This window comes from Panthera onca, chromosome C2, assembly GCF_046562875.1.
Source record: "Panthera onca isolate mPanOnc1 chromosome C2, mPanOnc1 haplotype 2, whole genome shotgun sequence".
Lineage (NCBI taxonomy): Eukaryota > Metazoa > Chordata > Mammalia > Carnivora > Felidae > Panthera > Panthera onca.
In genome coordinates, this window is record NC_138347.1 from 91789505 (window position 1) to 91815053 (window position 25549).

Here is a 25549-nt window from a genome sequence, read left to right on the forward strand (position 1 = left end):
AGCGTCCGACTTCAGCCAGGTCACGATCTCGCGGTCCGTGAGTTCGAGCCCCGCGTCAGGCTCTGGGCTGATGGCTCGGAGCCTGGAGCCTGTTTCCGATTCTGTGTCTCCCTCTCTCTCTGCCCCTCCCCCGTTCATGCTCTGTCTCTCTCTGTCCCAAAAATAAATAAAAAACGTTGAAAAAAAAAAAATTTTAAAACTCACTTAAAAAATTAAAATGTTATATCAGAAAATATTTACCTAATGCAAAAGATTGAAGTAAAGGAGGACTAGAGGAAGAAAAAATCCACAAAAGATACATAAAATCAAAGGGCAGATGTAAATCAAACTATATCAAAAACTATCAAAAATATTAATGTGAATGGATTTAAAATCTAATCTTAGGAAGAGACTATGAGACTGATAAAACAAGATCCAACAATGTAATGCCTACAAAAGCCACACTTTATATTTAAAGATACAAATTGAGAATAAAAGAATGGAAAATATACATGCATCATACAAACAACAATCATAAGAAATCTGGAGTGGCTATACTAATATCAGACAGTATAGATTTTAAAACAGATATTTTACTACAAAGAGGTACATATATATATATATATATATATATATATATATATATATATATATATATTTTAATTTTTTTTAATGTTTTTGGGGGTTTTTTTTGGTTTTTTTTTTTTTTTTTTGAGAGAGGAAGAGAGACAAAGCATGAGTGGGGAAGCAGCACAGAGGGAGACACAGAACTCAAAGCAGGCTCAAGGCTCTGAGCTGTCAGCAGAGAGCCGGACACCGGACTCGAACTCACAAACCATGAGATCATGAATTGAGCTGAAGTCAGACGCTTAACCAACTGAGCCACCCAGGTGCCCCCCAGAGGCACATTTTATATTAATGTAAGAGTCAAACTATCAAGATATGGCAATATAAAAAATATATATGTGCCTCAAAACAGAGTCCCCAAAATATGAATTAAAAACTGACAGGATAAAGGGGGCATCTAGGTGGCTTAGTCTTGTCAGCGTCTGATTCTTGATTTCGGCCCAGGTCAAACAATTGGTGGGATCCAGCCCTGCATCCGGCTTTGGGCTGCCAGCAGAGGGATCCTCTCTCCCTCACTCTCTGCCCCTTTCCCATACCCCCCCCCCACCCCTGCAACATAAACTTTAAAAGAAACTTAAAAAAAAACTGTCAGGATGAAGAAATAGACAATTCAACAATATTCAGAAACTTTGATACTCTACACTATATAATGTACAAAACTAGGCAGATGTTCAACAAGAACACAGAAGATCTGAATGACAACTAACCTAATACACCTATAAAATACTACACCAAACAGCAAAATACACATTCTTCTCAAATGCATACAGAAATTTCTCTAGGACTGACCATATGCTAGCGCATAAAACAAGTTTCAATAAATTTAAATGATTAAAACCATTTAAAGTGTGTTCTCCAACCACAATGGAATGAAAATAGAAATCAGTAACACAAACAAAACTTGGAAAATTCACAAATGTGTGGAAATCAAACACTCTCCAAAATAAGCCAACAGTCTGAAGAAAAAAAATCACAAGGAAGTTAGAAAATAGCTTGAGATAAATAAAAATGAAGACTTAAAATACTTATGGGATGTAGCTAGAGCAGTACTTAGATGGAAATTTATAAACATAAAAACCTATATTAACAAAAAGGAAAGATTGTAAATAACTAACCTAAACTGCCACTTCAAGATCTTGGTAGAAGAGCAAACTAAGTATCTGTTGGCCATTTGTATGTCGCATTTGGGAAAATGTCTATTCTAGTCCTTTGCTCATTTCATTTAATCAGGTTATTTGTTTTTTGTTTTGTTTTGTTTTGTTGCTATTGAATTGAAGGAGTCCCTAATGCATTTTAGATATTAACCTCTTACAAGATACATAGTTAGCAAATATTTTCTCCCACTTTATAGGTTGACTTTTATAGGTTCACTCTGGGTTTTTTGTTTTGTTTTTTGTTTTTTGTTTTTGTTTTGTTTTTTGCTCTGCAAAACCTTTGATATAGTCCCACTTGTTTATTTTTTTTTTCTTTTGTTGCCTGTGCCTTTGGTGTCATATCCAAGAAATCATTGCCAAGACCAATGTAATGAGCTTTTCCCTTATGTTTTCTTCATAAAGTTTTATAATTTTAGGCCTTATATTTAAGTCTTTAATTCATTTTATGTTGATTTTTGTGTAAGTTAAAAATCTAACTTAATTCTTTGGCATTTGGATATCCCATTTTTCCCAACAGCAATTATAGAAGAGACTATTCTTTCCCCAGTGTGTATTCTTGGAACCATTGTTGAAGATCAGCTGGCCATATGTTCAAGGGTTTAAACAGAGGCTGTATATTCTGTTCCATTGGTCTATATGTCTGTCTTTAGGCCAACATCATACTGTTTTAGTTACTATAGCTTTGTGATACATTTTTTTAATCAGGAAGTGTGATGCTTCCAGGTTTATTTTTTTCTCAAAATTGTGTGGCTATTGGTAGTCTTTTGTGGTTGCATATGAATTTTTGGATTTTTTTCTATCTCTGTAGAAAGAAAGAAAAAGAAAGAAAGAAAGAAAGAAAGAAAGAAAGAAAGAAAGAAAGGAAAAGAAAAGAAAAGAAAAGAAAAGAAAAGAAAAAAGAAAAGAAAAGAAAAAAGAAAAGAAAGGCCATTAGGATTTTGATAAGGATTGCATTGACTACTCAGTATCACTGATTATCAGGGAAATGCAAATCAAAACCACAATGAGATATCACCTCATCCTATTAGGATGGCTATTATTTTTTAAAAGATAACAAGTGTTGGGGCGCCTGGGTGGCTCAGTAGGTTAAGTGGCTGACTTGGGCTCAGGTCATGATCTCGCGGTCTGTGAGTTCAAGCCCCACGTTGGGCTCTGTGCTGACAGCTCAGAGCCTGGAGCCTGTTTCAGATTCTGTCTCCACCTCTCTTCCCCTTCCCTGTTATGCACTGTGTCTCTCTCTTCCTCTTTCAAATGTAAATAAACATTAAAAAATTATTTAAGTAATTATCAAAAACTAATCTCACTGTAAGCAATTTGTGTGGATGGATCTGTGTGTGCATAAAGAGTACCACTGTTTCGTGAAATTCTGTGTGTGCATAAAGAGTACCACTCTCTGTTTAGTGAAATTCCAAAAATGTGACATGAATGCAAGCACTACTGAGATAAAGGATAAATATCTGGAGCCTAGAGCTTTTCACCAATAGAAATATGATCAGTCAGGGTCGCCTGGGTGGCTCAGTCGGTTAAGCAGCCAACTTCAGCTCAGGTCATGATCTCGCGGTCCATGAGTTCGAGCCCCGCATCAGGCTCTGTGCTGACAGCTCAGAGCCTGGAGCCTGTTTCAGATTCTGTGTCTCCCTCTCTCTGACCTCCCCCGTTCATGCTCTGTCTCTCTCTGTCTCAAAAGTAAATAACGTCAAAAAAAAAAAAAAAAAAAGATAACAAGTGTTGGTGAGGATGTGGAGTAAATAGAACCCTTGTTCAATGTTGGTGGGAATGTAAAATGGTACTGCCACTGTGGAAAACAGTATGGAGGCCCCTCAAAAAATTAAAAATACAAATACTATATGAACCAGAAATATCTCTTCAGGGTATTTACCCAAAAGAATTGAAATCAGTATCTTGAAGAGGTATTTGCACTCCCACGTTCATTACAGCATTATTCATAATAGACAAGATAGGAAATAACTAAATATCCATCAACCAAGAAATGGATAAAGAAAATGTGTATATACACAAGATGGAATATTCAGTCGTAAAAAAAAGCTGGAAATCCTGAGCCTTGAGGACAGTAGTCTAAATGAAATAAGCCAGTCCCTAAAGGAAACATATTGCATGATTCCACTTACATGAGATATCTGAAATATTCAAACACATAGAATCACAGAGTAGAACAGTGGTCTCCAGGGGCTGGGATAAGGCAAAATGTTGAGCTATTATTCAATGTGTATAAAGTTTTGATTTTGCAAAATTATTAAGTACTAGAGATCTATACAACATTATTATACACATAAAAAATTTGTTGAGAGTAAATCACATGTAAAGTGTTCTTACCACAGTAAATATATAATAAATTAGTTCAAAGATGTAGTATATAAAAATCAATACAAAAATAAGTAATATTTCTATACATTAGCAGTGAAAAATCCAAAATCAGAATTAAGAAAACAATTACATTTACAATAGTATCAAAACAAATACAATATCTAGGAATAAATTTAATAAAACTAGTAAAATCTTCTTCTGTGAAAAATACAAAAAAAACTTGAAATAAATTATAGATCTAAATAGAAAGGCATCTCATATTCATAAATAGAAACTCATAATATTATTAAAATGTCATTACTCCTTAAATTGATTTCCAGATACAATGTAATCCCTATCAAAATCCCAGATGACTATTTTGTTCAAATTAATAAGCTGATCCTAAATTCACATGAAAATTGAAAGGAATAGTCAAAATCTTGAAGAAAAGCAAGACTGGAGTATCCACATTTCTAATCTCAAAACTTACTACAATGCTACAGACATTATATATCAAGACTGCATGGTCCTGGCATAAAGATAAACATATAGATCAATGGGATAAAATTGCAAGTACAGAAGCAAACCCTAAATTTTAGTCAGTTGATTTTTGATAAGGGAGCCAAGACAACTCAATAGTGTAAGAAAATTCTAAATATGATACCAAAAGAAAAACTAGATAATAGGCTTCGTTAAAATTCAAAAATTTCTGGCTTCAATGGATACTATCTAGAAGATGAAAAGACATCTAACAGGAGAAAATATCTGTAAATCTCATGTCTAATAAGGGACTTGTATTGAGACAATATGTAAGTATCTAAACCTCTTACAACTCAATAAAAAGATAAATAACAAATGGACAAAGGATCTAAATAGGTATGTTTCCAAATATACACAAACTACCAATAATCACAGTAAAAGAGCATTAACCATTATGAGCGACAACTTCACATCCACCGTGATGGCTATAATCAAAAAATATATAATAAATCTTGTGCAGGATGTAGAAAAATTGGAACCCTGATATATTGGTGGTGAGAATACAAAACGCTGCATTTTAGAAAACAGTCTGGCATTTCCTCAAATGATTAAACAAAGTTATGACTCAGTAATTCCACTCCTAGCCATATACTCCAGAGAAATGAAAACATATGTTCACACACAAACTGGTATACAAATGTCCACAGCAGCTTTATTCCTAACAGCCAGAAAGTGGAAATAACCCAATGCCTATCAGATGTTGAATGAATAAATTAAGTGTACCTAATAGATTATTATTCAAAAATGAAAAATAATGAAAAATACAAGCTACGTGGATGAACCTATTAAACATTATGCTAAGTAAAGAAGCTAGTCACAAACACCATATTGTATGATTCCACTTAGATGAGATGTTCAGAATAGGCAAATCTATAGAGAGAAAATAGATTAGTAATTGCCTCAGGCTGGAGGCTGGGAAGAATGAGGAATGACTGGTATTGGATATGGTGCTTCTTTTTTGAGAGGGGATAATGAAAATCTGAAAATAAATTTTGGTATTGGTTGCACAAATCTGTGAATATGCTAAAACTACTGAATTGTATTACCTTAAATGAGAAATTGTATGTCATGTAAATTATTCATTATACTTTATTTCATTCATAACCATATACATATGAAATAAGTAACAGTTCTGAAATAGTTAGATCCAACCTACTTAGTATTTTTATCTAATAATTTTAGCTATTTAAAAAACACATACCTTTAATATTTTTTAAATTTCATTCTGAAATAACTGCAATTACTTAACTAATGGGATTTGTGTTCCTGTTGGTCATAACGCTTCTTAAATCACAGTGGACACAGCCTCTCTCATTTCCTAGATCATATTGCTATTCACTCAGTAACTGCTTTTATCAAGCAAACTTGTAAAATCCAGCTTTGTAAATATATGATATCATTGAAAGGAATACAGTACAATCTATTGTTTAAATGATGAACTTCTTGAACTAGTGGTTTGCACAATGAGCAACAGATGTCTAACAAAGATGTCCAGTATCTTTGTGTCTTCCCTGAAAAATTAAAATATCCTGTGATGCTCCTCTGTGGCCCTCCTATGAGTTTTACTGTGCTTGTGTGCTGTTTGGAAACAGTCGCCCTACTAGATGCACGTGGTAAGTGGCAGGGCATGATTCACATGCCTAATTTTGTCAATACTAATTTTCTGTTTAACTCAGGAAAATGAAGTGCTGAATGCTTTAATCAAAATGATTTAATCTCCAAAAAAGGTTATAATAGCATCAAAATTCAGATTATAACTTCTCTCACATTCAAATTAAAGTCAAAAGGTAAAATCAGCCTGGGTCAGCAAAATGAAGAAACACTCTTAAATATAGAAAGGAGAATCATTTCAAAAAGAACCTACGTTTTGGCAAAGAATTGGTAAGTTATTAGCACTGCCTTTAAGGACCATTTAGTTAGACAATGACTAGGTCTCACATAAACACAAGTCTGTAGGTGAAAAACACAGCTGTGTTTCATATATTTCACAGGTTTTGAACATTTAATAATTTTGGATTTTGAAGGACGTATATGTAACTATATCACATGTCACATTGTAGTGACACCAAAATTAAAGGCTAAACCTCATTTCAGACACAATTCAAGAGAAAAATGGTGACATGTGGACATGTTACTCTGTCATTACGGTTTGTAGTGTAACATTAAAAAACAAGTATTTTTATTGAGGCACTAGAGCCTATTGGTTAAGAATACTAAAATTGGCTTGAGGTTAATAGAGAATCAAATCCCAACTGATCCATTTACTAGTTGTGTCTTAATATCCCTGAGCTTAATCTCATGACCTATGAAATGAATATAATTCTCACATGGCTGTTAAAGAATCAAACAAGCAAAACTTAAAACACTTAATACAGTTCCAAACATAAATGAAGAACTTACGAATTCTGGTAGTAATCATAGTTATTTTTAAGAGAATTAGTAATCCCTTTAGATTTCCTTTAATACCGAAATCCTAAATTCAGAATACTTGTTTAAAAAAATGAAGGGGAAGTCACACAAGCAAAGTCAGTTTCAATCATCTACATTAATGGAGAGGCTCAGTGATGAGAAATATGACATAATTACCAAAGACCTTCTACTTATGGCTGTCATTGTGCACACGCACATGCACACACATACGCACACACACTACCTTTTTACAGTATCTATTAAGATGCAAGTTTGTTATTTTAAAATGTTATTTTAAGTAAAATTGAACATTCGCATTAAGAATTCTACTTTAAAATCTTTTCCATATCCAGAATGTTGAGAGTGCTTCTGGTCTCCCTTTATTAACAAATTACACAACACATAAAATTAAATAAAAGGCTCACAGGCATCATTCAAGTCTTTGTCACTTGCATTTCATAAAAATGTCATTTCCATTAAAATGGCATTACATAAAAAAGATTTTTACTGGGGGTATTTTTCAGCAGATTAGCTGTCCTAATTACATTTTGCTTGGGCTAATGTTAAAATTAGTTTCTGTTCCCTAAGCACATATCAGCTGATAGCAGAGAGAGGCAGACTTGCAACTTTCTATACAACGGAAAGAAACCACCTGCAATTAGGGATGTGCTTAATTTAATTCACAGCAATTAGTGTATACAGGCAGGTGAATGTGATTTAATGGCACTCAAAACCTTTTTAAATTTTTGATGGAATTCTAGAGAGAAAAATCTTAGAAATTAAGGTATGTAAGGGAAAAATCACAATTTAAAATCACACACTGGAAAATAAAGTTTCTTACAGTATAAAATCACCTTGCTTTAATTATAAATGAGAAATTGTTCCTTATGTGATTTTATTCACCATTTTATAGAAAATCAAGGAAATGAATTATCTGTTGAAATAATTTAATGGAATCACATCTCAATATTTACCAGTCATTTTTGGATGCACAATGCCTTAAAGTTCTGTCATGACTTCCAATAGCGTATATTAAATATTTACAGAGATGACAAAGAAACCACATTTTGATTCAGCTACCTAAATGAATTCTTTGAAGGTGAAGGTCAGACTGAAGATTTTTTTATAAGATCAAGGATCCATACTAATATCTTATGCATGAAAAAGTACAGTAGTTGATGACCAAGAAATATTGATTAGTTGATGTGAGTAGCATCAATAATGAATAGCTTTCTTCTTGTTCTGACTTTAGAACATCCTTTTCCAAAAAAAATGAGTTTTCTGACACTGGATTTTCTGACTTCAAAATATTACAAATAAAATTCAACTCAACACTCATTTACTGAACACCTATTATCTGCAAATCACTGGATAACAGATAGCCTTATAGAGCATACTACAACAAGACAGAGAAGCTCTCCCTTCATCATGTCCTCCCTCCCAAGGAGTTTATAATTAATTAAGGCAGTGTTTCTCAATCTGTAATATGCATAAGAATCTCCCAGGAATCTTAGTCTGGGGTATGGCCTGGGATTCTGCATGTCTAACAAGCTACCTGACAACTCTGGTGAGGCAAGAGAATCAGAGGCTGAATTGATAAGAATGGGAGAATCTTCATGACAGGTAAAAAAGGTTTCTCCATTTCTCCAAGTAGTAAAGGAGGTAATAGTAGTGAATTTCAAGACTAGTTCATGGAACAATTGGTATTCTTGTGGATCTTGAAAGCTGAGGACTCCTTTAATGAACAGATATTATAGAAAAAGGGCAGTCCAAGTATAGGGAAAAGACTAACAAAAATGTCAGTGCAAAATAGGCAGAAAATGCAGCACGTTTAGAGAGAATACTAAATAATATTGACAAGTAGAATGTACAGTTCATGAAGGGGGAATAAAACAGGTTCATAAAAATGAATTAAATATTGTGCTTATTGTTTTCACTATTAATTATCATACCAAATCTAGTACTGTCCTACCACTCATAAAGTTTTTCATATCTATTATCCTCAGGGTGTTCTTGTAACAACCCCATGACAGATTTTTGTGAGTTTTGACATAACCAGTTTACAGAGAGTCTGAAGATAGCATGTTGTTTTGAACAAGTGTAAGTAAGCAGTCAGTTAGGGCTGGATCCAAACTCCAACATTTTTTGCCCCATAAAATATTATCTCTAGTAACCATTTACAGAGTAAGAAAACATTTTATTTTATTTTATTTTATTTTATTTTATTTTATTTTATTTTATTTTATTTTTTTTAGAAAACGTATTTTTAACTAAGAGTAACAATCCAGACGCAAAATAATTTTTTCCCCCTAAGATTCACTTTATCATAGTGGTCAGGTGATGAGTAAACCCTTGTCTCCTTTTTCTATAACTTTAATGGGAGTTCACCTAATATCTCACTGTTAATGATATAGCTTCTTGGTTTGACTCAGGTTCCTTACAAAGATAAGGAAATAAACTTCCATAGTCTTCTAAGAATTTTGAACAGGAATAGGTTTTAAGTTTTAATTTTTTTTAACGTTTATTTATTTTTGAGACAGAGAGAGACACAGCATGAACGGGGGAGGGTCAGAGAGAGGGAGACACAGAATCTGAAACAGGCTCCAGGCTCTGAGCTGTCAGCACAGAGCCCGAGGCGGGGCTCGAACTCATGGACTGCGAGATCATGACCTGAGCCGAAGTCGTCCGCTTAGCCGACTGAGCCACCCAGGCGCCCCATAGGAATGGGTTTTAAGTTTTAAAAGAACCACATATTTAATAAACATATAACTGCCATATGCATAGGTACCATCTACAAATTATGGAACACATTCATGAAAGATAGTCTCTTCAATAAGTTGCCATATTAGTCTTAGAAAAGTAGATAACTGAAACACTATGTATAGTTACATTTTAAAAATTATAGGAAAAAAACTCACTAATCTAGGTGAGGATATTGAGAATAGCTGTAAAGTCTAAGTATTTTAGAGAAATTCAATTGCATTCACTATGACTAACTTTATGGCAGAACTTTAAGGCATTGTGCATCCAAAAATGACTGGTAAATATTAAGATGTGATTCCATTAAATTATTTAAACAGATAATTCATTTCCTTGATTTTCTATAAAATGGTGAATAAAATCATATAAGGAACAATTTGTCATTCAGGTGTGCTTAATTAATCTATAATTTCTATTGATCAAGTAAAGGTTAATTATTTATTAGTTACTCCATCTGAATCTCCAAATTCTAAACACATGACATACAAAGGTTCTATAACAATCCTATTATTAATTTCAGGATCTTGGAAAAATGTAAATCTAGTATATACAAAAGAAGTTTATGTATAAGAAGAGTGTGTGATTTTAACACGCAAATTAACTGGATGAAACAACATACCTCTTTTAATAAGTACCTGCACATGAGAGAAAACTGAAGCCTATATATCCCCTAAATGTAAAGCATTGAAACCTAATCATTAAATTAAAAATTGAAATACAAATGTTTCTTTAAAAACTCTCCCTAATATAATCCTAAAAACCTAAGCTATTTTAAACAACCCAAGCTGTTGAACACTTTATAGCTTTTGGAAAAAAAAAAAAAAAAAGATTCTCATTTTCACTTTAAATTGTATGCATGGTATGATGAATATTAGTCTCTCGTATTAGGACAAAACTAAAATTGTCACATTGAACTAACATTTTCTTTTATAAAAGTTACTTATATTCTTCTAATTCTTCTCTTTTATATTACCAGGGTAAAGTTCAATAAACACTAAATGACTGAAAAATGCTAGAAATACATTTAATTACATGCACACATACATCTATATGTATCTCTACCAGAAGCAAGCTCCCTTGTGGATGCTCTCACTCTTGCTCTCTCTCTCTCTACGTAAGTATGTATGTATGTATGTATGTATGTATGTATGTATAATAACTGCATTTGGGAAATCAAGTTTGTATAATATTTGGTACTTCTACAATTTAGTTATTTTCCTTAATTTACCCTATTTTTCTTATGTACAATTTTGAAATAAAGCACACTAACACTAGACAAAATAAGGTGGTTATAATAGGTGCAATTTTAGTACTCTCACCTCTGGTTGAATTTCCATTTCTCTTGAATTTTTTATTTAGTGGACATGTGGGCTTCTCTCTGAATCTCACACCAAGTAGACATGCCATAACTAGTAAAATATATGAAGTGCTCAAAATTTAGTATTTGCTTTGTATTTGTTTTTAACAATGATAAAATATAAATTTTAAGATAAAAAATGATTTCTCATGTCTGCTCATCATATGAGAAACAAATAATCTGACTTAGACACACTTAGTTCTTCTTTAGTATCACTTTAGGTACTTATTATCCTATTAACTGTGTTTTCCCCTTGACATTGTAAGAGTCAACTCAGTGACTAAATATTTAAACTTTGTACCGTGCACATTATGCTGTATTGAGATTATTGATGGTGCTTCTAATTTTGACCCTGAACAAAATCAATAAGCTGACGCCAAGATATTTAAATGGTATATACCCTCACACAAGAGACTCAATTATGAACATAATAATTGTCTTCAATTTTATAACTGAAACATCCTACATCTAATAATAAAAACAACAGATGAGCCATTTTTAGAAGGAACTGAGGAATAATGCATGATGTATAAAAATATTTTTATGTATCTCTACCAGAAGCAAGCCCCAATGCCTGATAAGTCCTGCTCCTACCATGCATGGAATTCTTGTATTCAGTAACAGAAGAGCCTATTCAAATGCAAGTTGGTTAGATATCAAGTATTTCTTTACGAGCCATGAAAATTATAGGCAATATTTAAATTTTAAACTAGTCATTAATTTAAAAATAAGGGAGGTTAATTTAATGTTCTATGATAACCAAAGTATAATGATATTGTTGATACTATGGATAGACAGTTAAAATTTTAATATAAAAACAGGTTCCTCTTGAACTAGTCAGCTAAAACTTTTTTAGGTTTCTCAAGGGAAAAAAGGAATGAATTAAAGGATGTCTAAATTTACAGCTCATAAAGTAATTATGCCCTTCTGAATCATCAGCATAATTTTATTTATTTATTAAGTTTATTTAATTATTTTGAGAGAGAGAGAGAGAGAGTGGGAGCAGGAGAGGGCAGAGGGAGAGGGAGACAGAGAAGCCCAAACAGGCTCCATGTTGTCAGCGCAGAGCCTGACATAGGGCGGGTCTCAATCTTATGAACCATGAGATCATGAGCTGAGCCAAACTCAAGAATTGGATGCTTAATGGACTGAGCTACTCAGGTGCCCCAATGATCAGCATAATTTTAAATGTTTATTTTAAATGTCTTATACACAGGAAGATGTGGATGTTTGTATATGTTATACACAGAAACCCTTGATAATGATTAACTGTTGTAGATAGCTACTGACAAGAAGGAATCTAATCTAACAATCATCAAGTCCTTTGTCCCAAAGGTTCTGCTTGATTCTGTTTTCATTTTCTGCAAGATCATTCAGCCTGTGTCTCAAAAGCCAATTCTCTCAGCACTCCCCCAGTCCCTCCTACTTATTCCATTCCCTTTTGCCTGGAATACACTTTCCTCTTCTCATTTAAGCCTACCCACCTTTTGGGTTATTAGAGGAGTCTTATCCCTTCCTGTGTATACGTGTGATTTTACCTGATCAATATTAGAATTCCCATTAGAATGTAAGCTATACAAAGGTAGGCTTATGGGCCTTATGTTTATTTTTCATCACTAGTGTAATTACAGCACCAAGTCTTTGCATTTTAAAAATAGTTTTTCAGTGAATGACTAATTTACTTGTACTGCTTATCATATCCTTTGTTTTTAAATCTCATGACCAAAATTCATGTTATTATATTATTTTCTTTATTTTTTTAGAGACAGACTGAGTGCAGGAGGGGATGGGGGGCAGTAGAGGAAGCAGGGAAGAGAGAGAAAATTAAGCAAGCTCCATGCTAAGCATCTATCCGGGCTCAATCTCATGACTATAAGATGATGACCTGAACCAAAATCAAATCAGATGCTCAACTGACTAAGCTGGGGTTCCAGGCACCCCATTATTTTCTAAGTAACACATCATTGTGTGTATTTTAAGTCTTTAGGGCAGCAATTTTGAACGTGGCTCAAAATATCCAAAAGCAGACATTGTCAGTTAAGTTTGGACTTCAAAATTTAAAATAAAATAAGGAAAATGAGCTATAATAATGACACATTTCTTCCTAGTGTCAGGTAAACTGTAAAACTATAACACTTTGGGAAAAATCAAGAGTCTTTTCTGAAATATTTGTCTTCTGACAACTGTCAAAGCAAACAAAATCAAGAAAAATACACTTAACATCGTACCCTTCTTAATGGGAGTGTCACTGTGATAAGAGACACTGGAACATGCCTGGAAATTCACACAAAGCACAGGGCAAAAGATCCTCACAAGTGGTAGTTACCAATGAAGACTCAAAAGCCATGATTTTATCAAGCATTTGGGAGCTTGAATTAAAAAAGGAAACATATTTTCTTTCAAATTGAGGTGCTTTTAAATGGGAAATTAACTTTAAGGCTAAATATACATTGCAGATGATGTAATCAAAGTATATTTAAATCTACTGGGAACAAAAACAAGTTTCATAACACTTTGAAAACTGTAAAAGAAATTGGCATGAAGTGGTTTTTAATCATTAACTAACTTTTAAAAATATCCTTCAGTAGAAAATATCTGGTTACTCCATATTTTTAATGTGCTTCTAGAATGAGATATATTGGAGGCACCTGGCTGACTAAGCCTAACCTGTCAGGCGATTCTTGCTCTCAGGGTTGTGAGTTCAAGCCCCACAATGGGTGTAAAACTCACTTAAGAAAAAAAGAAAAGAAAAGAATGAGATGTTTTGAAAATGAGTAAAAACACATTATCAATATTACAAAGTCAAATAATATGCCAGTGTCCATATGTTTTATATAAGTTAACAAAACAGGTACCCATGTAAGTCAAGAGATAGCAAAATTTCAATTCTAACAGCTTGACTGGTTTAGCAATTTTATAAGCTACCACAGATGTAAATTTGTCAGGCTGCCTATAATAAAAATTTATGAAAAAAATTTAAAGCATTATTTATGCAGTATTGTACCAATCCTATAGTATTCAAACTTACTAAGTTCAGTGCTCCATGTATTTAGACCTGATGTCCTTTCCTCTACACCATAGCTGTCTGGGGTCGGAGCAGGGAGCTATTACACATGAACAGATCGGAGGAGAAGCACTATCAGAATAAGGCAGGCCCCTTATATCAGAGACAGAATAGCTTCCACTTGCTAAGGGTGTACACTCTGCTAAACCTTTATTTATTTTTTTTTTGAGAAAGAGAGAAGGTGTAAGTAAGCAAGGGGTAGAGAGAGAGCGAGAGAGAGAGAAGCGTGGCTCACCCCAAAGTGGGGCTCATGCTCACCTGAAGTGGGGCTCGAGCTCAACCAATGCTGATGACCTGAGTCAAAGTCAGATGCTTAACTGACTTAGCCATCCAGGCACCCTACAGACTGATTTTTTTTAAGTTTATTTACTTATTGTATTTATTTTATTTATTTATTTATTTATTTATTTATTTATTTATTTATTTATTTATTTTGAGAGAGAGACAGCACGAATGGAGGAGAGGCAGAGAGAGAGGGAGACAGAAAATCCCAAGCAGTGGGAGTACAGAGCCTAAAGCGAGGCTCAAACTCACCAAACCTTGAGATTATGACCTGAGCCAAAACCAAGAGTGGGATGTTTAACCAACTGAGCCAGCCAGGCACCCCTGGTAATAACCATTATTAACCTCACTTTAAAGAGGCAGAAATTGAGGCACAGATAGGTAAAATGACTTTCCCAAGAAAACGTTGCTATTAAATAAAGAATAAACATGGAGAATATAGAGTCTGTGCACATCCAAAGCCCACACAAAAATTGCTACTCTAACGAAAGTGAAAAGTTAATTGAACCTATGCAACACAGAGTTGTGTAAAACATTAAGTAGCACTTCCCTATCCCTTCTAATCAACCACCTTCAAGTAACCAATGTGAACAGTCCATTGTTTCCTCCCATGCCTTAAGCTCCGAAAAATGGGATCATGTCTCACCACTGTAATTTGGGATGGATTTTAAGTGTTAAGTCATTCCATTTAGGGTCACAGAATATGTTCATTGGCAAGCAGCTACAATTATTCACATTATTTTCTATCCTTTAATAATGTCATAAAGTGAAGTTTGGGATTCTGGGACATTTTTGTGAAATTTATTTTTAAGTGTTTTAAGTGTTTTATATATATTTTTTCATTATTATGAATGACAGTTCACCCACCACAGGTGCAATGGTATCATTATCAGAAAGTGAGGAGTCTCAGGACTCATCAGACAGTATAGGCTCTTCACAGAAAGCCTGCGGGATGCTAGCATGGTGTGCATCTTGCAGAAAAATTTTGAAAGGTTTATCTTCTGAAGATACATGGGGCAGAACAGAAGACAGAGAAAACCCTGGAGTTTCTGCTGTCACTTCTATGTGTGTCCCAACTCCCATCTGTCAAACTAGCAATGGACAGTACATTGCCATTGCCCCAAAGGGAGACTTACAACTGGCCAGTTCAGGCACAGATGGAGTACAGGGACTTCAGACATTAACCATGACAAATTCAGTCAGTACTCAGCAAGGGACAATTCTCCAGCATGCACAGACCTCCGATGGACAGCAAATACTTGTGCCTAGCAACCAGGTGGTTGTACAAACTGCATCAGGAGATATGCGCACATATCAGATCTGTACCACCCCTTCAGCTATTTCGCTGCCACAACCTGTGGTAATGATATTTCCTGTGACACTTATATCTCAGACAACTAAGACAGATGACCCCCAACTGAAAAGAGAAATAGGTCAATGAAAAACAGAGAAGCTGCGCAAGAATGTCTCATAAAGAAGAAAGAATATGTGAAATGCCTGGAAAATCGGGTTGCAGTCTTGGAAAATCAAAATAAAACTCTAATAGAAGAGTTAAAAACTTTGAAGGATCTTTACTCCCATAAAGGTATTTGATTAATAAAGAAAATATTTTTGCAGACTTCCTAAAATTTATATGGGATTTCTTTTCTTTTTAGAGGAGGTTTATAAATTAAAAGGCCAAAAATGAAGCATTTTATTTAGGCTTTTGCAATTCAAAGATAAATATCTTATGCAAGACATCTGGTGATAGAAGATAAAATGGAAAATGAGCTCAAGGAAGTCACTGACACAGCTGGAAGCTCTGGAAAAATGAAACCCACTCAAGAAGCGGGAAGTGAGCTTTCACCAATTTGAATTTCCGAAATGACAATAATCCAAAAATGCCAGAGAAGATGAAATTTGGTAAATGGATTTTTAAAATAAATCAGTTTACCTTATAGGTTTGCATTTCTTACCATTTCCTAAAGTTTACATTTTTCAATTGTGTGTGTTTATATGTTCTATTTCTGCCAATAATTCTAAATTACAAATAGAAAAGCTAATATATAAGTAAATATATAAGTCATATGTTCTGATTATGTATACTTGTTCTATTGTCAGATCGTTGAAATGTTTTTTTTTTTTTTTTAAGTTTGTTTCTTGGACTTGAGATAGGTTTTGAGACTTGTGTTTAACTATTTTTGAGGTTTTGTCCTCAAAGGCATCTAAGATATATGAATGGAGTAGGGTGATTTTGTAACATTTTTTATCAGAATGGAAAGAGAACTTCTGTTTAAATGTTTGATACTTTTCTATTTAAAAGTTTGATACTTTTAAGTGGTTTGTTTTTTGGTTACTCTGGTAATTGAGATTTTCTACAAATATATAATAAATTGTTTTTTGATTCTATATTCTGTATGCAGTTGAATATACATTACCTATTCGGTTGTGCTTTAATAGAATGGAATATTTACAGGCTCTTGAAATGATATTAGAATATTTTTTTAATCTTTTAAATGTTTATTTATTTTTGAGAGAGAGACAGAGAGACAGAGTGCAAGTAGGGAGGAACAGAGAGAGAGGGAGATACAGAATCTGAAGAAGGCTCCAGGCTCTGAGCTGTCAACACAGAGCGTGACAGGGGTTCAAACTCAGATCATTACTTAAGCTGAAGTCCGATACTTAACTGACTAAGCCACCCAGGTGCCCTGATATTAGAGCATTTAAAAAAATTTTTTTTAAGTTTATTTATTTTTGATAGGAAAGGAGAAACAGAGCGTGAGTGGTGGAGGGGCAGAGAGAGGGAGAGAGAATCTGAAGCAGGCTCCAGGCTCTGAGCTGTCAGCACAGAGCCCCACACAGGGCTCAAACTCACGGACCGCGAGATCATGACCTGAGCCAAAGTCGGACGCTCAACCGACTGAGCCACCCAGGCACCCCTACAGCATTTTTAAAAAACCTTCTGAGGATGCATACCAAAGTTTTCCAAGAGGATTTTATAATCAATTTAATGTAAGGTTTATCAGATTCTAAAATAGTATGGTTATTTTTTTTAATTTAATGTTTATTTATTTTTGAGATAGAGACAGAGCATGAGCAGGGGAAGCACCGAGAGGGCGGGAGACACAGAATGCGAAGCAGGCTCCAGGGTCTGAGCTGTCAGCACAGAGCCCAATGTAGGGCTCGAACCCACAAACCAGGAGATCATGACCTGAGCCAAAGTTGAATGCTTAACCGACTGAGCCACCCAGGCGCCCCAATCAATGGTACATTTATAAGAAAAGTGACTGCCAATATATTTTTATAGCTAATCTTTATAAATTCTAAAGTTGAGTTCTTAATGATTATTTTAAATGTTTATATAGTTTAGTAAAAAAAAATACTTTGCATCGCAAAGTATCCTCTTTATATTATGAGAAGTAGTTTCCAGATTGGCTAATACTTGAATTGCAAGTTTTGTATGCAGTTTATCCAAAGCTCAGTAATGCCATCCATACACCAGTGTTTAATCTCTGTATTCCAGTTTGTATACACTTTGAAATTGTACTGTAAAACTAATGAAATTGTACTACAAAACTATTGTGCACTTCTTATACAATACGTATCATATTGTCTGTGAAATTAAAGGATATCTGATAAAATTAAGTTTTCTGAATGTTAATGTATACAAAAAGTGAAATCCACCAACAAGATAGAATTATTCCAAACATGCATGCACTCACATGAGTCAGCCCACCAACAACCCACCGGCAAATGTGTAGAAGAATTGTACAGGTAGTTTGTACAATATGTATTAAGGCAAATAAACATAAAAGATGCTCAATTTTATCAGTGATTATAGAAATACAAATAAAATCAAATGACTGGCAAAATATAAAAAGTCTGATAATATCCAATACTGGTAATAACAAGGAATAATCACAACACTACTGATATACAATGTAAATTTGTACAACCAATCTGGAAAAAAAAATGTCATCCTGCAACTAAAGTTGAAGGTAAATACAAAGTGCTTAGATTTTTGAGCTGGCAACTCCAGCAAGGTATATGCCTTAGAGAATTGTTATATCGATCTAATAAGAAAGAGCTTTGCAAAGTGAATTCCATGAATTAGCATTATCAGCATCACCCAAAACCTAGTTAGAAATGCAAATTCTCAGGCCCTACATACACCAGACCTACTAAATCAAAATCTCAGGGTTGGGGGGGGGGGCAGGGGGGAGGTGGGTTGCACCAGAAATCTGAATTTTTTTATGTTGGTGTTTGATAAGCACTTCAGTGAAATACATACATACTGTCTATTCTCTTCGTGAATTCTTTATTTGTGGATTCACCTATTCTCTAAAATTTATTTGTAACTTAATATGCTTCTGTTTCCATTGGAAGATGTATACATGCACAGAGTAGTGAAAAATTTACATCATCTTAGGTATACATTCCCACCTGAGGTTAAACAAAGAGACCCTCTCATACTATAAACAAGTGTCCTTCCTGTAGTCTATTGAGTGGCACATTTTTTTCTTGCATTTTGTGCTCTTCGTGTATGATTTTGCTGTCTCTAATGGCCCCCAGTGTACTACTGAAGTGCTGTCTCGTGTTACTAAATGCAAGAAGCTATGTTGTGTCTCATGGAGAAAATCCATGTGTTGGATAAGGTTCATTCAGTCATGAGTTATAGTGTTGCTGACCATGAGTTCAATGTCAATGAATCAACAATATATATTACATAAGGTGTCTTTAAATAGAAACACACATAAAACAAGTTTATGTATTGATTGAGGAAAATGTTGTGACCAGAGGCTCCCAGGAACTTATCCCTGTATTTCCTCTGGGGTCAATGATGTAGTATTGGCTAATTCTGTGTTCTAATCAACTTTATAAAACATAACTACTATGAATAATGAGAACCAGCTGTATAGAAGCACTGCCTATATTAGAAATACAAAAGAAAAGAAACGAAAGAAACCAAATGTCATTGACAGGAGAAAAAGGAAACTTACAATGGCATAATCACATGATGAAATATAATACAGAGGTGAACATTAGTTGATTACATAACTAATATGCACAACATATGTATGTAATGTATAATTACATTAATATTATAATATGAATGACAAAATGATGTTAAATGGAAAAAAAATCCCAAGAGAGGAAATTCAACATGATCTTGAAGTCCAAAATCATGAAAACTATATATTGTTTAAGGACATAAACATATGTGTCAAACTGTAAAAATTAAAAGCAATGTAAAAAAAAAACAAAACCCAAATTCAGGATTGAGTCACCATGAGACTAGGGGAAAACAGAGATATGATAAGGAGAAGAATTTATATAAATACAAGCTGAGTATTGGATACAAAAGTACTCAGGATATTATAAAAATACAGGAAAGAATGGATGGATGGTAAGTAGTACAAAGGGTGTGCATGACAAAGAGTTTTTGAAAAGTTATGGCAATGTTATAGTTACCATATGTGAATCTTTGTTAGTTTTTATACTTATGTAATGACTTACTTGATAAAACTTTTTAAACAGATACTAACTTCAAAACATTTTGTTTGGAATGCAAAAGCAAGAATTATTAACTTGAAGTGAAATGGTGGTTTATAATGTTTTACTGAAATATAAAGACCATAAGCATAGACTAATCACATTAAAGAATAAATATATTTACCTTGTGACTTAAGGTTTATAAGACTCCTCTAAATATATTTAAATCTATTCTTAGTTAAATCTATTCTAAGGCATTGTTATTTTTAGATGAAGCTGTTTTAAGAGGTTAAAGAACTCAAAGCACAAAAATCTAGGACTTCAGATTCCAAAGCAGTGTTCTTTAAAACTATATAGCTGCAGTTATTATAATCCCTAATATCTGAATATGTACAGAATGGTTTCATAACACTTTCAAGTAATTTTTAAATGTATTTTATATGATCTAATAGTGTAAAACTCACCTAAGGTGAGTATCAGCTATAACAAACCAAAATATACTATATTGCATATTATTCATATAAAATGGTTGAACGGATTCCCAAGATCATCATTTTCCCCATCAGCTGTAGTGCCTTAGCACAATGAAGCCACCAATGCTCTCACTCTTATACTTTCTCTTTTTAAATATTTTTAAATCAAAGATTGCATTAGCCATGGAACTTCAATCTAGTGAAGAGTCCTTTGAGTGATCTTCACATTTGGTCAATTACCAAGTGTGAACTTTCAACTGTAAGTGTTTTATATGTGGTATAAATCTAAGATCAGCTTTAAAAACCAAAGTGGCTATCAACTCGATCAAATAATTAGTGCACCGTTCTCTAGTCTATCATGGATCAGAATGCAAATATATTACTTCGAAGATATTCAGTACAATCAGACCATTACACTTGAATAACATTAAAGTAAATTTTAATTTCTGCCTGGATTAAAAACATAACACAAAGAGCCACATAATATTTTTCCTTCCTTCCCTTTTCTAGGAGGTTGTCTGTGGACACTTGAATTTACTGGGCTAAATAATATTGTTCTAAGTAAAAGCCTCAGTAAATTGCTGAAAACATTGGAACATAAAATAAAACTCAGTAGATTTACTGAAAATATTTTTTTCTTCACTTAACATGGTTACACAATGTGTCAATTATCTAGTCACTCAGAATTCTGAGGAAGAAAGAAACAACTTTCTCTATAGAGAATCAGTTGGCTTTCATAATACTCAGAGTATATTTGCATAATAACACTGCTACAGCTGCAAGGTTAAATCCATTAATTTATTGGGAACAGAACAGGCTGTTCTGGTTGGCTGTTGCAAAAATTGCTTTTTGCACTTGTCTTCTCCACCATCAAGTATTTGCTGCGAGCACACAATTACTGCAGCAAAGCCTATGTTGCCAAGCAAGGAACCTTATTTAACATGGAAAGTGGCAAACACTTCACTTTCTGAAAATGAAAAAAAAATTAATCCTGAAAAGCTTCCTTATTAACATTTTCTCCTTCTCCAGTTGTTTCATAGGATAACGTAGAAGATGGCAATTCGGATGAAGGTTAACTAGATGAACCCATTTCTGCAGCAACTCTCAGGTGCAAATGTCATCCCTAAATAGTCTCTCTTCACAACTAGAAATAATCTCAAAGCTTCCATAGGTTTTTTTCCCCTAAACAGTAAATTTAAAAATAGAATACTTACCTCCAAAAGTCAGTAACCGAACAAAACATCTGTTGAAGCTCACATTATATACTCAAGAACAGCTATTTAATAAAGGGAAGGCAAATGTATAGCATTTATAGGAATTTATAACAGAAATCTTTAAAACAATAAAGGGATGGACCAAAAGTTAAATTACATTTAGAAAATGAACTCTATTCAAACAGGTATCAAAAATGAATATAACCTATAACTAAGTTGAGAAACTTTTTCCTGCCCAGGAAAACTAAATCACAAAACAAAAATTAATGACTACTCAATTTTTTTAATTAGATAATTTATAAAGTATTTACCTTGTTAAAAAATAAAGTCAGTGGCAAACATAAATAAATATACATTTATTATTAAATCCAGGTCAGTGTAGACTCCGGAGTGAGAGGAGAAAGTCAGAAAAAATAGCAGAGACAAAGAAAGAGTTGAGGGAGAAAGGAAGTAAAGGAAGAGAAAAATAACAGTATAAAAAATAAATAAACCCTTTCCTTCATCATCCCAATCACGCTTCTTTCTATACCTACTCTGGGCCCAATAGAAATGTAAATGGTTAACTAAAGGAATTCTTTGAATTTTTCCACAAAAAGTTAATATTCAATAAATAATTTCAGTATTATGTTAGAAATCCTTTAAAAAGCACAAAAATGACAAATATATGGGGGAAAGGGTTCAACAGTACGGTATTTAGGTAAATATGGGGACATTTTCCCTTAAAACTAAGAATCTCAATATCACAGTATTTGTACATTTCATTACCTACAGTAACAAAGCATTTTTGTGCCTTGGTTTAGAATGCCTGTCTCTCCACATTTTTAACCTGCCAATTTTCTTTTATTCTTTCAAGGCCCAAGTCAAATATATTCCCATCTATAAAGCTATCCCAGATCCCCACAGTCTAAAGCAAATGTTTCTTCTTCCAAATCCCCTATTACTTATTCTTCCTTCTATTATGAAACTGAATTTGTATTACAGTCAAATTGTGTTTCTTGACGGAAGAGGATGTCATTTACCTATTAGACCCGACACCTTGAACGATATTATAAAGTGAGCTTGTAAAACCTATTTAGGAATCTATGTTGAAATTCCCCCAGCAAAAAAGTATTTTGTTTGCCTAATTCCATTATGCCAAAATGTCTTCTTTACTTTCACTTAAAAAAAAAAAATTCTATGCATCATTAACTGAGACTGACCATCCTTTAATGTGGCTCTCATCAGTCTAGCAGCCAGAGTGATATTTTGAAAGCATAGGTCAGAGCATGTCCCTATTCTGCTCAAAAGTTCACAATGGTTTCCCATTTCAATCACAGTACAAACCAGAGTCTTTATAATGACCTACAAGTTCCTTGCTCCCTCTGACTTTGTTTGTTCCCACTCTCTTCCCACCCCTCCATTTGAATGACAGTGACACCCTCAGTAGGCTTTTCTCACCACAAGGCCCTTGCACTTGCTGCTCTCACTGCCTGAAATGCTCTTAGATAACCCCACGATTCACTCCTTAACCATCATATCTTTATTCAAAAGCCACCTGAGCTAGACCTCTCTTCCCTACCTTATGTAAAATTATGCCCCCTGACACTTCCCATTCTTTTTCTCCACTCTATTTTCTTATTAACAAGTATTTCTCCCTAACATAGAATACACAGACACATCATCACGATGAACACCACCACCATACGTATTTGTCTCACAAAAAATATAAGCTCCAGTAGGGCAGGGATTTTCTTTCCAGACTTACTCACTGTTCTGTTATGAAAGAATAAATAGATTGTGACCCATAGTAGGTCCTCAATAAACATGCTGAATGTTGACTGAATCAGGAGAATTTTTTCCATATCTTTTGACAAAATGCCTTTGAGCATATAAACATACTTTTGTTGGCATTTGCAGCCCTGTTCTACTTTTAAGCTTTTTACAGAAATGGCTATGTTCCAAGGTTGGAGGGTAGAGAACCAAAGTTTAGCTAGTATCCAATGTGGGAGCAGAAAAGTCGACATTGAAATGCATTGTGTTGAGGCAGTGGAGTCAAACAAGGACAGAGAATATGCGAATCACAGTTGTCTCTTGCTTACCTTAATCAATAATAAAGTTTAGAATATCCTTATATTAGGACTTAAGGAATATATACACACACATCACATAATTTGGAAATATTTGCACATCTATGTTCATAGCAGCACTACTCACAACAGTCAAGAGGTGAAAGCAATCCATATTCACTGACAGATAAATGTAAAAAGAAAATGTGGTATATAAAAACCATGGATTACTATTAAGTTTTTTTTAATGTCTATTTTTGAGAGAGAGAGAGAGATGGGGTGTGGCTGGGGGTGGGGCAGAGAGAGACAGAGAGCGAGACACAGAATCTGAAGCAGGTCCCTGGCTCCAAGCTGTCAGCACAGAGCCCAATGCAGGGCTCGAATCCACAAACCTTGAGATCATGATCTGAGCCAAAGTCGAAGCTTAACCAACTGAGCCACCCAGGTCCCCTGAATACTACTAAGGTTTAAATGGTAAGGAAATCCTGTCATGTGCTACAGTATGAATGTACCTTTGAAGACATTATGCTAGTAAAGTAAACCAGTCACAAAAATTCAAATACTGTTGATTCCATTTATGTGAAGAATTTAAATTAGTCAAACTCATAGAAATAGAAAGTAGAATAATGGTTGCCAAGGACTGAGGGGAGGGAGAAATGAGGAGTTGTTGTTCAATGTGTATAGTTTCAGTTTTACAGGATGAAAAAGTTCAAGAGATCTACTGTACAATGCTGTGAATATACTTAATGCTACTTAATTGTATACTTACAAATCATAAAAATGATAAATTCGAAGTTATGCATTTTTTACCACAATGAAATATTTCTTAAAAAGTAATGATGGCTGGAGCTCTGCAATGCCAGATAAATCAAATGTGTATCCATAAATGCAGATTTGTGCTTTCAAAGGCTATTTCCACCTTAGTTTATTTACAGAAAGCAAATACTACTACACAAATACTGCATTTAATGACAATTGGAAACCATAAATTTTAAGCTGCTCCTCAAAGAAAATTATCTATAAGGACACTGAAATTTTTTTAAGTTTATTTGAGAGAGTGTGTGTGAGCATGCACAGGAGAGGCAAAGAGAGAGGGAGAGACAAAATTCCAAGCAGCCTCCATGCTATCAACATAGAGCCCAATGCAGGGCTCAATTTCACAAACCAGGACACTTAACTGACTGAGCCACCCAGGTGCTGCTAGACATTGACTTCCTTCAAAATAACAAAATTCAGGGGCACTTGAATGGCTCAGTTGGTTAAGCATCTGACTTTGGCTCAGGTCATGATCTCATGGTCCATGAGTTCAAGCCCATGTCAGGCTCTATGCTGACAGCTCGGAGCCTGGAGCCTGCTTCAGATTCTGTGTCTCCCTCTCTTTATGCCCCTCCCCAGCACATGCTCTGTCTCTCTCTCTCTCAAAAATAAATGAACATTAAAAAAATTTTTTTAATAACAAAATTTATACTGGAGTACAGTTATTATTTTTAATTTATTATGATGATATTTTTTTAGTAGGCTTCATACATAGTGCAGAGCCCAATGAGGGGCATGAACACACAACACTGAGATCAAGACCCGAGCTGAGATCAACAGTAGGAAGCCTAACTGAGCCACCCGGGTGCCCAGGAGTGTAGTTATTTTTTAATTAGAGAAGACACTGTATTTGTTTCAGAAGTAATAATTCAATAATTGTAAGTATTTAATACTTACAATTCACTTTTAGTGCTTGAAAGTAGTTGAAAATAATTTGTGTTCATGCTCTTAAAACTGGCAATTCCTGTACATCTATGAATAATACTGCATAGACACAATTTAATGAGAATGCTAATTATCAAAATCTTTGTTTGACTTAATAAAAACATCTGG

At 34.1% G+C, this 25549-nt stretch overlaps 1 protein-coding gene and 1 pseudogene across 6 annotated transcripts in view; one reads left to right on the plus strand and one right to left on the minus strand.

The window, feature by feature from the left end:
- The window catches only part of NAALADL2 (N-acetylated alpha-linked acidic dipeptidase like 2), a 1341335-nt gene that overhangs the window by 1064786 nt on the left and 251000 nt on the right, over positions 1–25549 (minus strand). The window lies entirely within an intron of this gene.
- Positions 15518–16069, plus strand: LOC132684273 (cyclic AMP-dependent transcription factor ATF-1 pseudogene; annotated as a pseudogene).